Source organism: Typopeltis vanoorti, chromosome 25 (genome assembly GCF_054136105.1).
Source record: "Typopeltis vanoorti isolate ZY-2024b chromosome 25, IOZ_Tvanoo_1.0, whole genome shotgun sequence".
Lineage (NCBI taxonomy): Eukaryota > Metazoa > Arthropoda > Arachnida > Uropygi > Thelyphonidae > Typopeltis > Typopeltis vanoorti.
The window spans coordinates 35,263,965-35,282,712 of record NC_143573.1 but is presented as its reverse complement, the minus strand read 5'-3'; the positions used below and the strand labels follow the sequence as shown (position 1 = coordinate 35,282,712).

Genomic DNA, 18,748 nt, shown 5'->3' with positions numbered 1-18,748 from the left:
TTACACAAATTACAAAAACTTCCAGCACCAACACTCAGCAACTATAATGTCTCTTCAGTTCAATTCCTATGCACCGAGGATAAATTTTTCCTCTTCTTCATTCTATATACTACAACTGTGTGGAACAGCCTTCCCTTTTATGAATTTTTCGAGAGCAAAAACATAGACATTTAATTATTTGGAAATTTTTAATGAAGACAGCAAATTAAACATGAAAAACAGATAATGAAAGGAGTAGTATAGCAGGAAGCAACTGAATAAGTTTATATAGAACAAGAAAGAAATATGCCAAAAACACTCAGCTAGAAATATATAAGATGGTGTTTAAAGAATTTTAATTTTTGAATCTAAGAGTAGGGTTAGAAATGAAATAGATCAAAGATTAAAAACTAGAGTTAACGCAAGTTCTGATAAAAACCATGGGTGTTAATTGAAGGCAGGGGAGGGTGAACAGAAGGCATTGATCATATTAAAAAATGAAGATACTAGAAAATAACCTGTTATTACTGATATTCAGGGGAATACATAAACAGTGCTTACCTAAATGGCTTGGTTACATAAATAGCAGAGGATAGGAGGCTAGTAAAACAGGTATTTGAAGCAAAAATGATAGGAAAAATACCCAGAGAAAATCAAACTATATATGGTGCGTGTGTGTGTGGCATTGGAAAAGTAGAATAGTAACAATTGATCATATCCTAACAAATAATAAACCAAATTTGGAAGAAAGCCTCTTGATTGATAGAAAAGTAATTATAAAGTATTCATTGTGCTAGACAATTATAATTTTTTTTTATACTTTCTGGTATATCCAGAAAATTCATTAAAAACAATTTAATGAATAACAATTTACTGAAAGACAGTTTATTTAACAACAGTTAATAAAAATAAATAAATAAATAAATAAATCATCGAAAAATCATAATTCATCGAATGAACAGTTTGCAAAAAATGAATTGTAAGGTGCATATGAAGTGCATTTATCAAAAAAGAACTACAGTTTTTATTGGAATAACTTGTGACGGTGATGCAATCAAACCTTAGCATGATATTCACTTTATAATATGTTATGTAGATGTGTGTGGCAATTTTTATTTTCCTTTCAGTAAGCATATGCGTTTCATGTATTACATGTGTAACGTGCCTTCACTTGAAGAGGAAGATGATAAAAATTATTCGTGTCACAAATGGGATTAGAGTCCAGGTCTTTCTGGGTTCTAATCCCGTCTATGACGCATCAAAGAGCTTCGTTTATACCGAGTGAACTACATAGACTCCATTGTTATTATTACTAGTAATACGTGATTTCCCTACAGTAGTGATTATGAAATGGATTTTACTCAGATTTGGTATCTGAAACTTTTACAAAAAAAAATGTCGAACCGTCCCAGTTTTAAGTTCAACTATATTCGAAGCTGTAAAGGAACAACGTGTTGAAATTATATATTACAATAACACTCTGACTTAGTGGAATTTGAAGTTGTTTGCGCGGTTCAGTTTTATTCCAACTGGATCACTTTTATTATAACATTTTCGTAAAAACGTTTCGAAAGGATATTAGTAATTCCGGTCTGGCTGGATGAAATTTACAGTTACTATATAAAAATTTGTGAGCTTTAATTTTAGTCTGACTACTGTTTGTGAAAAAATTAGGTAGAACGAAATTTATTGTCTAGAGATAAATCACTATTTTCATAATGAAACAGTACGTACGCTTATAAAATAATGTTCTAAAATACAACAAAATAATTACGTCTCAATGACCACTTACGCAAAAAAAAAATAAATAATAATAACTCGCAAAACTTTAGTCTATAAGGGTGAAGCAAAATGCTTTTATAATCCCTGCTATCTGATAAGGTTACTTACTGTGTAGGGAAAAGTTTATGAGCTAAGTGCTCTGCCCGAGTGAGTGCGAGTTATAGATCCTTGTTAGGAATTAGGATGGCCTTAGGTCTCCTAAATTTGAATTTGAAGAAATCTAATTCATCATAATTTGCTGCTTGTTGTACTAGTTCATTTGGATGTGAGGACGATGTTGAGAAGAACTTCACTGTTAAAGATTGCAGGAAAGAGTAGATATAAGGGATATTTGTGTCCGATGAAGTTGAACATTTCTGATATACCATGGCCCATTTAAAATCATGCTTAGGCATTTGTTTTGCACTCTCTGCAGTTTAAGGATATTTGTGCTTGAAGTGTGGCTCCAGGCTGGGGACGCATAAGTAATAATGGGACGAATCATCAACTGATAGAGGAACAATTTGATTTTGGTATCCAGCTTACCGTTCCTATTGATAAGAGGGGAAAGCTGTGCTATGACTTTTGATGCCTTTGTACATGAGGCTTTTGTATGTGGACTGAAGGTTAGTTTTCTGTCCAGCAGTACACACCGAGATATTTGGCTTCTGCTCTCCATGGAATTTTGATATTAAATAGGAAGATGTCTTCTTTAGGAGATATTGAGTTTTTAATGAAAAGCATATCGATGCTCTTCTGAGGATTTCCTTGCAGTCTCCAATTGGAGAACCAGTGCTCTAGTTTCAGCAGGTTTTCTAGCAGTTTCTTGGTGACAAGATGCGGTTTAATAGATCTGGTTAGTATAGCTGTGTCATCACTGGAGAAAATCATATCGAATATAATAAAATACCATGTCACAATTTTATAGATATACAGAAGGCGCCTTCGATTCACTATAGCATGAAGATTGTGAAAAATACTGAACTAGTATGGAATAGATAATAAAATAGTACGACTAATTAAAACTCTTGCCCATTTCTCAGAAATATTAATAGAAATCAATGGCAACTACAGCAAGCCTTGTGCATCAAGGCTACATACTTTCGTCAACACATCTAACATCTATTTTGAATATATAATCAACTTAGCCTTGAAAAAGTGGTATTTGAATTCCAGCAAAAAAAAAACAAAAAAAAACAATAACTTCGTTTTCGCCAATGACATTGATCTAATAGCAGATAGTTGAACTTAAAACTGGAACGGTTCCATATTTTTTTTTTTTTTTTTTTTGTAAAAGTTTCAGATACCAAATCTGAATAAAATCTATTCATTAATAACTGCTGTACAGATATCACATATTGCTAGTAATAATAAAAATGGAGCCTATGTAGTTCAATCGGTATAAACGAAGCTCTTTGACGCGTCATAGACGGGATTAGAACTCAGAAAGACCTGGGTTCTAATCCCATTTACGACGCGAATAGTTTTTATCAGTTTTCGATGAAATTATTTTATGATATTTTGAAGCAGAAATGTATATGACATATATTATCAAAGTAAAATATCACAAGTTTGATTACCTCTCGGTGTAACTTAATGTCTGCACCATTTACAGCCCTACAGTCATGTTGAACACTTTTAAACAATAGTTCGCAAAAACATTACTTTATCGATGAATATGAAAGAATTCACCGAAAAATTATCGGTGAATTGTTTTTTCTATCAATTACATTTTCAACGAATTCTCGCGCAATGAATTGTTTATTCAATGAATTGCCTTTTGTTAAATTGTTTATTCGACGATTCGCCTTTTCGATCAATTGTCGTTCGATGAATTGCCATTCCATAAACTGTCTTTCGAATAACTGTTTTGGGTAAATTTTCATGGAATCCTTGAGGGTATATACCATAAAACTACTACCCTCTAGTGAAGGATTGAAGACCAATTATTACTCTGACTGATCTGGAAGGATACGAGAAGTTTGAAGTTTTTAATTAAAAAAAAAAAAAAAAAACGTTTTTAGCTGGTGAGAAACACTGATGCTGGTAGTCTATACCGCAAGGTAGCAGTAGCAGGGACGAACGATGATAGTTGGACTGCAAACTGGTGTTGAATAACAGCAGCATACATGTTCCTGGTTTATGAGTAATAACTATAAATAAAAGCTACGATGAACTGTATGCATGGAAGTATCAAAACAAAAGGCAGCATAAAGTTGTGCTTTATGCTGCCTTTCATAAAACTGTGTGCTAGAGAATAAAGCAAATCAATCGGTAAGAGAGGAGTCGCTATCCTCATTCTTTCTGTTGAACAGGTGTACAACAGAGAGCACTCAGGATTTTTAAATAAACTTTTAGGCGCTCCCTCAGATACGCAATTTTTCATTGCCGGGGAGATTTTGGATTTATACAGTGAAGCAGCCATGAATCCTGAATGTGTATACCATGAGAAGTTGTAACTACTGTCACTTTATGCAGGATCATCGCCAGATCAGATCGCGCCCTGAGGCAAACAATTAAATATCCCCCCTGTTGGATTAGAAGACAAACATATACGAAAATTTCCAATTACTATTTTCTTTTTATTATAAGAGAAACATTAATGCAAAACAATTACAGTACGTAATAATATTAATTAAATGTTTGTTCTACGGGGATATCACACAAGTAGAACTATTTATAAGTTCTTCTAAATTTAAATTATAAGCTATTCCCACCTCCATCGATATAGCTGATAGATCAACCAATCTTTCTTGTGTCACTGCTGTTCGCAAATTATTTTTAATCAGTTTAAGTTTGGAAATACCTCTTTCCGCACTTGCTACGCTAAGAAGAATTGTTAACAATATCCTTAGAGCAGTGATTACGTTGGGATAAATTTCTACAAGATTTTGGTTATATATATAATAAAATTTGGTGAGGACCAATTTTCTCTTGTATTATTTTTGAGTGAATTTTTAATTCTTCAAATAAATCTATTGCATCTACATCAGATGTAAAAGTTGGTCGATTGGTAGAGCCTCTGCTACTAATGGCTCAGTTAAGTAAGTTTGAGCGTGGTTAGTAGTTGGAAGGGGCCAATTGTTCAATGCTGTCGGCACACTCTCCCTCGATTAGCTGGACTCCCTGGAGGTGTCAAAATAATAATAACAATAATAATAATGATATCTTGTTGCCCTAATACGGCGCCTATTGCAATATGGCTGAACGAGCGCCCTTAATTAAGCGGTGCCGTGAGTTAGGCTGCCTCTATGCCACACCCTGTCGACTGCACTGACTTTAAGTAAAAAGCTATCTTCTTGATGATGATTTTCATGGAAACAAACAGAAGATCATAAAAGGAGAATTTATTTTGTTTGTTTGTATGAAACAACACAGGAATGAGCTATAGAAAGATTAAAATTGGCTACTAGATTATTTTTTCCCTTACAAACACTGGAGGGATTGCATGAAAATAGCATTTGAGGATCACTAAGACGTATTCTGAATTAATGGGGAAAGATCGAAGAGGAAGTACAAGTACAAAGTACAACAACTATAGAAGCGTTTTCCAAACGATGAGATTAACAAAACCCTTCACACACAAATTAGTCAACTGATGATGAAAATGCCTGGAAGTATCAAACCCTAAATCCTTTCTAGTCGATGGCAAGCTTTTGACTGGAAAGGATGAAATCTTGATTGTTCAGCTAACTTTTTCTCAGAAGACAGCAGCCTCAATAGTCAAAACCGTAAAGACATAATACAAATTCCATTGGATGAAGGAGACTTCCCTATTTTCAGAGGAGAAGAGGAAGCAGCAATTAATTATTTTAAGATGGGAATAGTAATTAGAACTATCAATTTATTGAGCCATTCAAGCAAAATTTTCTTAAAAATCTTACTTTCTAGATTTGAGAAGAAAATAAAAAGTATACTTTCAGAGAACTAAGCAGGACTCAGTAAAAACAAGAGCACAATAAATCATTTATTTACATCTCACTGGAGAAAATCATATCGAACATAATAAAATACTATATCACAATTTTATAGATATACAGAAGGCGCCTTCGATTCACTATAGCATGAAGCATTGGGAAAAATACTGAACCAGTATGGAATAGATAATAAAATAATACGAATAATTAAAACTCTTGATCATTTCTCAGAAATATTAATAGAAATCAATGGCAACTACAGCAAGCCTTGTGCGTCAAGGCTACATACTTTCGTTAACACATTTTAACATTTATTTAGAATATATATAATCAACTTAGCCTTGAAAAACTCGTATTTGAATTTCAGTTCCGGGAAAGAAAAAAAAAAAAAACTCAGTTTCGCCAATGACATTGATCTAATAGCAGATAGTTGAACTTAAAACTGGAACGGTTCGACTTTTTTTTTTTTGTAAAGGTTTTAAATATGAAATCTGAATAAAATCTATTCCATAATAACTGCTGTACAGACATCACATATTACTAGTAATAATAAAAGTGGAGCCTATGTAGTTCAATCGGTATAAACGAAGCTCTTTGACGCGTCATAGACTGGATTAGAACTCAGAAAGACCTGGGTTCTAATCCCATTTACGACGCGAATAGTTTTTATCAGTTTTCGATGAAATTATTTTATGATATTTTGAAGCAGAAATGTATATGACATATATTATTTAAGTAAAATATCACAAGTTTGATTACCTCTCGGTATAACTTAATGTGTGCACCATTTACAGACCTACAGTCATGTTGAACACTTTTAAACAATAGTTCGCAAAAACATTACTTTATCGATGAATATGAAAGAATTCACCGAAAAATTATCGGTGAATTGTTTTTTCTATCAATTACATTTTCAACGAATTCTCGCGCGATGAATTGTTTATTCAATGAATTGCCTTTTGTTAAATTGTTTATTCGACGATTCGCCTTTTCGATCAATTGTCGTTCGATGAATTGCTATTCACTAAACTGTCTTTCAAATAACTGTTTTCGGTAAATTTTCATGGAATCCTTGAGGGTATATACCAGAAAATTACTACCCTCTAGTGAAGGATTGAAGACCAATTATTACTCTGACTGATATTGAAGGACACGAGAAGTTTGAAGTTTTTATTTAAAAAAAAAAAGTTTTTAGCTGGTGAGAAACACTGATGCTGGTAGTCTATACCGCAAGGTAGCAGTAGCAGGGACGATCGATGATAGTTGAACTGCAAACTGGTGTTGAATAACAGCAGCATACATGTTCCTGGTTTATGAGTAATAACTATAAATAAAAGCTTCGATGAACAGTATGCATGGAAGTATCAAAACAAAAGGCAGCATAAAGTCGTGCTTTATGCTGCCTTTCATAAATCTGTGTGCTAGAGAATAAAGCAAATCGGTAAGAGAGGAGTCGCTATCCTCATTCTTTCTGTTGAACCGGTGTACAACAGAGAGCACTCAGGATTTTTAAATAAACTTTTAGGCCCTCCCTCAGATAAGTAGTTCTTCATTCCCGGGGAGATTTTGAATTTATAGAGTGAAGCAGCCATGAATCCTGAATGTGTATACCATGAGAAGTTGTAACTACTGTCACTTTAAGTAAAAAGCTCTCTTCCTGATTCATAATTTCCATAGAAACAAACAGAAGATGAGAAAAGGGATTTTTTCTTTTTGTTTGTATGAAACAACACAGGAATAAGCTATAGAAAGATTAAAATTGGTTACTAGATTATTTTTTCCCTTACAAACACTGGAGGGAAGGCATGAAAATAGCATTTGAGGATCATTAAGACGTATTCTAAATGAATGGGGAAAGATTGAAGAGAAGTACAAAGCAACAACTATAGAAGCATTTTTCAAACGATGAGATTAACAAAACCCTTCACACACAAATTGGTCAACTGATGATGAAAATGCATGGAAGTATCAAACCTTAAATCCTTTCTAATCGATGGCAAGCTTTTGACAAGAAAGGATGAAATCTTGATTGCTCAGCTAACCTTTTCTCAGAAGACAGCAGCCTTAATAGTCAAAACCGTAAAGACATAACACAAATTCCATTGGATGAAGGAGACTTCCCTATTTTCAGAGGAGAAGAGGAAGCAGCAATTAATTATTTGAAGATGAGAATAGTAATTATAGAACTATCAATTTAATCGGTCATTCAAGCAAAACTTTCTTTAAAATCTTACTCTCTAGAATTGCGAAGAAAATAAAAAATATACCTTCAGAGAACTAAGCAGGACTCAGTAAAAACAAGAGCACAATAAATCATTTATTTACATCTCACTGGAGAAAATCATATCGAACATAATAAAACACAATGTCACAATTTTATAGATACACAGAAAGCGCCTTCGATTCTTTATAGCATGAAGCATTGGGGAAAATACTGAACCAGTATGGAATAGATAATAAAATAGTACGAATAATTAAAACTCTTGACCATTTCTCAGAAATATTAATATAAATCAATGGCAACTCCAGCAAGCCTTGTGCGTCAAGGCTACATACTTTCGTTAAACACGTTTTAACATTTATTTAGAATATATAATAAACTTAGCTTTGAAAAACTGGTATTTGAATTTCAGTTCCGGCAAAAAAAAAAAAAAACATAACTTGTTTCGCCAGTGATCTAATAGCAGAGAATGAACATCGGTTACAAGAATTCGCAAACTTTTTCTAAGGCACTTAGTGATTATAGATTAAATATCAGGATTCGCAAATCAAAAAACGATGTCTTCAGGCAATAATCCTATGAAAAGGGTATGACCATAAGAGGATAGCCTATGCTTCTATAATCACTATGTAGACTAGTTTGGGTGTTACTATCCTTACGTAACCTGTTCATTTAAAGGCAATTAATCAAACAAATGAACATCAAAAACATACCAGAAACGCAGGAACAAGATTTACACGTCAGTTACTTTTTCATATTTGTCTCCTTAGTGCAATTGGAAGAACGACTGTACGTTGCACCCTTTGACTGGAAAAGGCTTGGAGTTCAATTCACGTTGTAACGGAAGAATATATATATATTATATATATATATATATATTTTTTTTTTTTTTTCCCCCCAATTGAAGGCGAGTTAGCCGATCTCATACGGAAGTAGCAGGGTTTTCTCTCTCTCTCCCATATACAGATAAATTGGCCTCGAGAACGCACACAGTTTACAGACAAAAAATACTAGTGGTAGTGGGAAGTAGATGGCATTGGTGTAGGTGATGATGGTAGTGGCGGTTCTCTATAGTTGGTGGATTAAGTGGTGGAGAGTTGTAGAGTAGGTGCCCTCCCTTGATGAGTCTTTGGATTCCTTGGAGATGTCATGTAATAATGATATTTTGGTTCATTTGAAGTGAGTTACTCGTATGTAGTGTTATTGTTTATTTTTGGATTAGTTTTGTGGTTGCGAAAGAACAGTGTCAATTTTGATGGAATGACCCTTTTATATGCAGGAATTCTTTTGCTCAACTTTATATCCATGATGGTGTATTCATTTGGAGTTCAATATAATTTAGAAGAAATAGCGATTATTTCCACATCAATAGGAATGACGTTGTTGCATTTTTACACAAATTTGATGTTAAATTTCAATGACTGTATTTAATCAACTACTGTAACAGAAAAATATACAGAATGCCATATAATAATTTGGTTTTCGGTGTATACCAGGAAGGATAATGAAAAGTTTTAAATTTTTTCGCGTTTTAGTACTAGAATTGGCATAATGTGAACAATGCAAAGCACAGGCAGAAAACTTGGAGAACTTTTATTTTAACTATTAAATCCTGTATAATGCTTTCCACCATAAGAGAGGGGTGCTTGTGCATTCTGATATTGCCATGCCAAAGGATGTTTGACCCAGAATCTCACCATTTTGACCTCCTGTGGCTTAAAATTTCTTTGTCGCTTTACGTTTTTATTATTATTTATTTATTATTTTTTATGAACTTTCGGGGGATCTGTAACTTCTAGAGAGCGCATCCCCTGGGTGGCGGATAGGGGAACCCACTATATATATATATATATATATATATATATATATAGGTATCTTTGACATATATGGTGGGGTGGTCCGAATATATTGAATAAGGACTCGTTGACCAACAGAGCCAACCATCTTGATTGTAAGGGAAGTGACACTCCCATGATCCCCTAGCTGGATCTATCCTCTTCTTCCTCTACTTTCAGGTAGATCCACTCGCTTTAATCTTTCTTATAAGGGCTTATCAGCCAACTCTTCTTATTTTATGATCCTTATGCTATTAGAGTACTCGAGGGTTGTGGGGGTCTTTCCATTTCTGGCCTATATCACCTCTATAAACTACTATACTATAATTCTACTGTATTCTACTATAATCTACTCTTTCCCCTTCAATATACCCTATGGGTTTAAATTTGGAAGGCCAGTTCAGAAGGTAGCAGCCCTACCAATAGGCTATCCATCGCTAAGCTAGTCACCCGAAATGGAGAATAGTAATCTACTTTTAAGCCAACAGCGTAAGGTAATCAGAATGAATCTATGGAAAACGACCCTGGAATGGAAAAGGTAAAAAGAAAATGGAAACGACAAAATATAATACATATTTAGAATTAGAAGAAACACACGTATAAACCACAATGAAAATTATTTAATTGTAATATTTCATCCTAAGTATCTTATAAAAAAAAAAAATATATATATATATATATATATATAGCAAACTGGAATGTAAGAGGAATAGCATATAAAGAAATAGAATTAGACCAAATATTAAATAAAAGAAATGTTCAAATAGCAGTAATCACTGAAACAAAAAAGAAATTAAAAGGAACCATGAGAACTGAAAATTTTAATGTAATATATATTGGAGTCGACAGAGACCAAAGAGCACAAGCAGGTGTTATGATTTGGATTTATGATTCCCTTTCAAAACAGTTAAAACATTATAAATTATGGAATGAACGAATAATAGAAACTAGAATAAAAATAGAGGTTATTTAACAATAATTGGTTTATATGTCCCAGAAGAAGGAAGAGAAGATGATAATATTAAATTTTATAATCAGTTACAAAATATATATAATAAAATTAATTAAAATGATTATGCGATATTAGCAGGAGACTTAAATGTAAGAATTGGAAACACGAAATTAATAATAATATAGGAATATATGGAGAACATACTCTAAACAGGAATAGTAAAAAATTGATCGACTTTGTAGTTTATAACAACCTTAAAATATGAATTCTCTCTATAAAGATAAAGGCATACATAAATATACTTGGGAAGCAAGAGGATGGAAATCAATAATAGATTATTTTATCTTAAATGAAAAGACAAAGTTCTCTTTAGATGTTAGAGTTTACAGAGAATATGAAATAAGTAGTGACCACTTCCTTGATAAAATAAAATTAAGATTACCACTTAGATGGCTACAAGTAACAAGAACAGAAAGAAAATTTAAAACATTTGTTTATAAAACTAGATTATTAAATGACACAAATATACAATGGCTATATGAACTAAGAATTAACCAATATTTAGATAAAATAAAACGAAATGAATTAATAGAAAATGAATGGCTTAATATGAAAACGATACTAAATACAACAGCAAATGAAAGCTTAGGAAAGACCAAAAAATTCAATAAAAAGAAAAAAAAAACTGAAGATCTGGGATGATACAATCAAAGAAATAATCAAAATGAAAAAAGAAGCCTATCATAAATGGTTAAGCAGTAAAAGATTAGAAGATGAAATAGAAAATAAAAGAATAAGAGCCATAGTTAAAAGAGAAGTCAGAAAAAGACAGAGAATCATGGAACAAATGTTTTTCTAATTAAGAACATGATTTATATAAAATAAGACGCAATGTATATAAGATTTTGAAACATTTAAGTAAATATACTAAAGAAAACGCAAAATTAAACACCGAACTGAAATTAAAAGAATTTCTACATTTCTATACAGAAATGTGGACAGATAATTATTTTAAAAAGAGATAAATGGCAAACATTTAATGAAAATGAAAAAACTAAAGAAGAATTAGAAATCAGCCTGAAAGAAACAAGAAATGTAAAATCACCTGGAGTTAGGTTCAAAATTACATAAATATGCAGGAAGAAAGTTCAAAGAGAGACTCCTATTATTTTAAAATAAAATCTATTCATCTGGTAACTCACCAACAGAATGGGGAATAAAAAGCAACTGTGATCTCTATCTTTAAAAAAGGTAGCAGATATTATCTTAAAAGTTATAGAGGTATAAGTATACTAAATTCTTTATTTTATTTAAGCAATTTAATTAACATATTAAAAGAAAGACAAATACCAAATAATATTCTAAAAGCTATCATAAGTATATATGAAAATAATCAAATACAAATAAGATTAAATCATGAGCTATCATATATGAGAGATGGTGATTTGAGTCTTAAAGCGATGATGTCTGACATTCGGGATTTTGATAATTGATACAAAATGTGATTCAAGGAATTTTGACTAGTAAATTTACTAGTAGTAAATAGTGTTACTACTATAATTAATCGGTTTATTTTTTAAAGAGGTCAAAGAATCAGCTAAGTAGGTAAGTCAACAAATTTTAAAATAAGGGCGATACGCTAGGCCTACTGCCATTAATATCGCCATTGTTTCATTGCTTCATTAGAAATCGTCTACTTATTATTGTGGAAAGGGAAAGTCATGTCCTGCTCCACAGAACAAGGCTTGGGTCTAACCGTGGATGCACCGTACGAAGAACTTAATTTTAAACAGCTTCTGGCAATATTTAAACACGTAAGCAATCTGCTTCATACAAAATGGCCAGGAAAGGTTGGGGTTCATGAAATAAAAGTTGATACAGATGACTCTCAACTCTTATAACTTCTTCAAGACAGTGCTAGCGAAATAGCAACAACTGCTGAGGATAATCTCCTTACTGACCACACCGATTATCAGGCGGTTCGCGCTCGCAAAAAACGCAAAACTGCAGCATCTGAACCACCCAATGCGGATGGAATGGAAGAAGATGGCCCTATCCCGGACTCTCCTACCTCCTCAAGGGAAAGGATACCCCCGATTATTCTGCGTGAAAAAAAAAATAATAAATGGATGTCGCTAAGGACTATGATGTACAACTTACAGATCTCATACAGCCAAGAGAAAAATGTCACAGATAGTATTAAAATCCAACCCAGGACAGTGATGGATTATCGACGGTTAACCTGTGAATTGAATACCAGAGGTATTCAGTTCCATACTTTTTCACTAGGATCAGAAAAAAACCTCAAGGTAGTGATTAGAGGTGTATCTGAAGATATTTCCACAGAAGAAATCACTGCAGATCTACACCAGCAAGATTTACCACCCGTAAAGGTCAGTAGAATGACCAGGAGAGACAGGACTCCAATGCCACTGGTATTAGTAGAGATTAGTCAAACCTACAAGCACAATGATCTGACGTCCATCTGTGGACTGAAAATCACTACAGAACCATTAAGGAAAAGGGTTTCAACAGGGCAATGCCACAGAAGTCAGAAGTTTGGTCATGCCCAGAAAATGTGTAAGGTTGAATTTAAATGCTTAAAATGTGGGGTCGGCCACCCAACAAATACATGCTCTAAGTCAAAATCCACCCCGGTTAAATGTGCTAACTGTGGCAGTCCTCACACTGCCAACTACAGAGGATGCGCGCACAATCCAAGAAATAGAAAACCAGAAGAAGGAACATACTCTTCCTCTCTTAGCACACCTACATCAGAGACTACTTCACACCCTCCTAAAGATCAACATAAAGGGTCAGAAGCCCATCTGTTGAAGTCAGAGGGCCCCAAAAAGAACAACTCAGAAACAACAGTCTAGGACATAAGCGGATGTAACTCGCCCTAAACAGACATTCCTGGAACAGCCAACATCACATCCAAATCTGACAGCTATCATTACCTCTTCCTTGGCAAATATGCTGTTGGATTTTAGCAGATCCAACCCCTCACCATGCTCTACAAATAGATTTCCGAAGGACACACAAGTCATTATCTCAACGCTCACTCATGAACAGAAATAAAATAAAACCAGATTCTTTACAGATCATAGCATGGAATGCAAACGGTTTAAGAGGTAGAATCTTGGAGCTCCAGGAGTTCGCCCAAAGACGTCAGCCAGATATACTCTTGATAAATGAAACCCATCTCCGACCATCAGATAATCCCAAAATAAATGGATACAAGATGTACAGAACCGACAGATTATCCTGTAGAGGAGGCGGCACTGCTATTTACATTAAAAATTACATCAATCATCACTCTATAAATATTCCATCCACCGTTAATCTTGAGATTACAGGCATAGAAATTTCCACGTGCACGGTGGGCAAACTAAAGATTTTCGCAGCATATAATCCTCCGCAAAAAACATTACGGTTTTCAGATCTGAACGCTGTACTGATCAACAGGGAGCCTGTCATCATGGCTGGCGACTTAAACGCCAAGCATCCTATCTGGAATAGCCGTTCCACAAATAAAAATGGTCACATCCTCGCTAACTACTCTGGATCCAACAATGTGGTTGTGGCAGGCCCCCATAGCGCCTACCCATTAAAACACATACGGTCGGGCTGATGTACTAGACATAACTATCCTACAGAATGTAAGACTCCAGTACAGTGTAGTAACTCTAAATGATCTTTCATCTGACCACAATCCCATTCTATTCAAGCTGGGAAACCAGGAGAACCTGTCTCCTCCCCCCCACTCATATATACCCTGGGAATAGCTATCCAAAGTATTCTAAAAATATATTGGTCCTGTACCATTGATTTGATTAAATCCACAGAGGAAATTGACACAGCTATAAAGGATCTAACTAAACAAATCAACACTGCCGTTGCAGCAGTAACTATTTCCAGAACTACCCCCAGATCAAACCACTTGCCAGAAGACATTATGAACTTGATCAGAGAAACGAACAGAGCAAGAAAAAGATATCACAACACGCGAGCACCTCAAGATAAAAGAATCTTGAACAGATTCAACTCTGCAGTTAGAGATGCCCTCACAGCGCACAGAAATCAAATTTGGGAAGGAAAATTGAATTCTATCTCTCCTGACAATCACTCCATATGGAATCTTATCAAAAACATCAAGAATAAAAACAAACCTCTTCCTCCTCTCCAAACAGATACTGGCCTTATCCATACCGACGCAGACAAAAGCCGAGGCAATAGTAACATCTCTAGAAAAGAAATGCAAACCCTCATATGACCATCTCGACTTCAATCACATATATAAGGTTCATCGACATGTCAGATCTTCGCTCAAACTTTCTGCCACATGCTCTAGTCAAATTGCATTCACATCACCTGTAGAATTATACGACATAATCAAGAAGCTTAAAAACCTGGACCTGATGAAATCACAAACAGGGTGATAAAACTACTACCCCACACAGCTATTGTGCATCTGACTAACATTATAAACTCCATCTTACACTACAAATATTTTCCTTCCCACTGGAAACTAGCAGATGTAATCCCAATCCATAAATCTGGAAAAGACCCGCGATCACCTCAAAACTACAGACCAATTAGCCTCATCTCCAACCCAGGCAAAATTGCCGAGAAAGTCATTCTCACTAGACTCCAAGAACTAGTGCACAAATTAAACATTGTTCCTGAGGAGCAATTTGGATTCCGACAATTTCCAGTGCCATACAACAAGTATACACATTGGTGGAATATGTTACCACGGGATTTAACTGGCGTCAATGCACTGGAGCTGTTTTCCTTGACATAGCATGTGCATTCGACAAAGTCTGGCACTACGGCTTGCTATATAAAATGATAACATCTGGAATACCATTGGAAGTGGTTCACCTGATCAGATCCTACCTCTATGATAGGCGCATGCAAGCTAAGTTAAATGGCACACTCTCCATACAAAAACGTATCTTGGCTGGTGTCCCACAAGGATCACTACTGGCACCAACTCTTTTCTCCATTTATATGTGTGATATTCCGCACAACCCTCTGTCATCTATTAAAGCGTTATATGCGGATGATACAGCGATATTAGCCAGACCTTTAAAATCGCACCTAGCAATCAAAAGACTGCAAGAAAATCTACTGATAATTGAACAATATTTCACCAAATGGCGACTCAAAATAAATCCTCAGAAAAGCGTAGCCGTACTATTCGCCAGAAGATCAATGCTTCCTACTGGACACGTTCTCCTGTTTAACACAGAAATCCCTTGGCAGTCTGAGATCAAATATCTTGGCATATTGTTGGACAGAAAATTGACTGTCAGCTCCCATATAAAGTCTCAATGTTTAAAGACATCAAAAATCATTGCACAGCTCTAACCTCTAATAAACAGAAACAGCAAATTGAGCACCAGAATCAAACTACTTATATATAAATTGATGATTCGTCCTATACTCATCTATGCTTCTCCGGCTTGGAGTCATACTGCTAATACTAATATCCTCAAACTACAACGTGTGCAGAATAATCCTGAACGCACCATGGTTCATACGCACTGTGCAACTTCACTGGGACACAGAAGTCCCCTATATTTATACCTTCATGCAGACTATAGCAACTAAGTTCTTTTCAATAGAATCTGTACATCCTAATAATCTAATTCAACTAGCTGCAAATTACGACGCAACAGATTACACCAAGTACAAAAGACCAAAAGCTATTTTAAACTGCAATCTCAATGATTAATCCTCAGGCCCACTCAGGGTGAGCAACAGGCTCATTAATATTTTTCCTCTCACAGTTTTTCTCATCAGACAGCAGGGAATATGAAAAGCATCTGCTTCACCCCTTTAAGCCAATAAAGTTGAAAGTTGAATGAGAGAAATAAACTAAGGAACCTGACAGTGATGCTCCCTTTCGGCAACTCTTTTTAATATTTATTTAAATAAAAATTTCCACAAACGTATTAAACTTTTTGTGAACTTAAACACTCTCCTTTTTGCTGATGAAATAATAAATTCAAATTTTGAAGATAACTTACAGAAATCTATTTTAAATTTAAATGAAATAGTCAAAGATTATGGAATGATAATATCAACAGAAAAATAAAAAAATGATGGCCTTTAAAGGACAAGAACCAGTAGGAACTAAAATAGTAATAGATAAGATTTTAGAAACAGGTGAATTCATTTTAACTACCTAGGATGTATGATTACATATGAAAATGAAAAAGATATAAACCTAAAAATTGCAAAATATTTAAAAATAACAGGTGTAATTAACTCTATATTTAAACCTAACTTGTACAAAAAAACCAGATTAAAAGTATACATTAGCCGTACCAAAACAGTTAAACAGTTAAAACAAACTTCATTTCAGCTGTTATTAATCTTTGTTTGTCTTTTTGTTTTATTGTCCAGATTTCACTTCCATATAATTTATGAGAAAAACTGCAAAAGTATACTATTACAAAAGAAATTAAGAAATTATGAAAGAATTAAACCGGGAATTAGTAATAGAAACAATGAAAAAATATAAACATAAATGAATGAAAACAGAAAGATTACCAAAACAAGGCTTAAATTCCAAACCATTAGGAAAAAGAAAACCAGGACGTCCTCTTAAGAGATTCAACGATGACTTCTAAGACCGGAAAAGGTCACTCTAGGGCTAAATCCTTGACAAGCATGATGATGATTATTTTATGAAGTCGAGAATTTTCACCATTTTCACTTAAAAGGAAGCACTTTATGGCTTACCTTTGGCATATCCGAATTGCCAGCATTTGGGACCATTCTTCTTCTCTTCTCTCCCGTAGTCCTAAATGGACCATTGGGTCATTCATGGCTGGTAGGCGATATTCTTTGTTAGCCTCCTCCAATCATCTCGGTCTCTTGTTCTTGATGTCAGTTGAGAAAGGGAGGAATTTGTCCATTTTTTGATGTTATGAGTCCATTTTAATCGAGGTCGGCCCCTAACCCTTGGTCCCGGAACGATTCCTTCTAGTGCTTGCTTTGGAATGCCATTAGTCCTCTCCACATGTCCGATCCATTTCACCTGTCTTCTTCTGATGACTGTCAGAATATTTTCCCTTTTTCTCCCGTCTATTGAATCAATCAGTTTTCAGACATTTCATTGGTTTCGTGAGCAGTTTAGGGAATTCTCAAAAGTCTCCTGTGAAACAGGAGTCTCCTCTCATCTTCCCTCAATAAAGTCCAGGATCACAACCATACAAGAGGATAGAATTCACCAAGGTGTCAATTAGTGTTAGTCTGGTTGCGATTGCTATTCTGTTATCTCCCCACAATGGTTTTAACTTCTGTAGGGCCACAGTTGCCTTAGCAATTCGGTATTTAATGTCGGTTTTTGAGCAGCCATCTTGACTCAAGGTGCTTCGTAGATAGTAAACTTGTTTACATTCTCAATTTGTTTATTGCCAATTTGTATCTTTAAGAATTCAATGTCTGATTTTGAGGTTATCATTGTTTTTGTTTTTTGCAGGTTTATGTATAATCCATATTTTTTTTTAATGTTCCTTAAACGCGGCTGGCTATCTCTTGTAATTCTTCTTCACTTTCTGCCAGAAGATCGATATCGTCTGCAATACGTAAGTTATTTATTCTTAGTCCGCCAACTACTATTCCAGTGTCATATTCATGAAGAGCTTCATCTATGACATATTCCAGAAAACAATTAAAAAGAAGAGGGAACAAGATACATCCCTGTCTTACCCCCCCCCGTTCTGCCCGGAACGCTTCACTGCTGTAATTTTTAATTTCAATTCTCATATCAGATGAGGAATAAAGAGATTTAATAATCCTAATGATTTTGGTGTCAATACCATGATGTTCTAAAATTTTCTATAATGCCTCATGCCATATTGGGACCATTATTAAGTGAAATAAGGGTTACTTGAACAAAAGCACTGCGATATTCAATAGTCGATCTGATATAACCGAGAATAACTCAGAACTGCGCACAATTTAAAACTTATGAATTGTCTATTACTAAAAGAAAGAGCCATAGGCTTCAATTTCGGCGATGTAAATTTACATATGCAAAGTGGATATTAGATTCAATATTATT

At 34.5% G+C, this 18,748-nt stretch overlaps 1 protein-coding gene across 1 annotated transcript in view; it reads right to left on the bottom strand.

Moving 5' to 3' along the window:
- Nucleotides 1-18,748, bottom strand: part of LOC150092656 (uncharacterized) — a 95,939-nt gene that overhangs the window by 42,263 nt on the left and 34,928 nt on the right. The gene's annotated exons all lie outside the window — the stretch shown is intronic.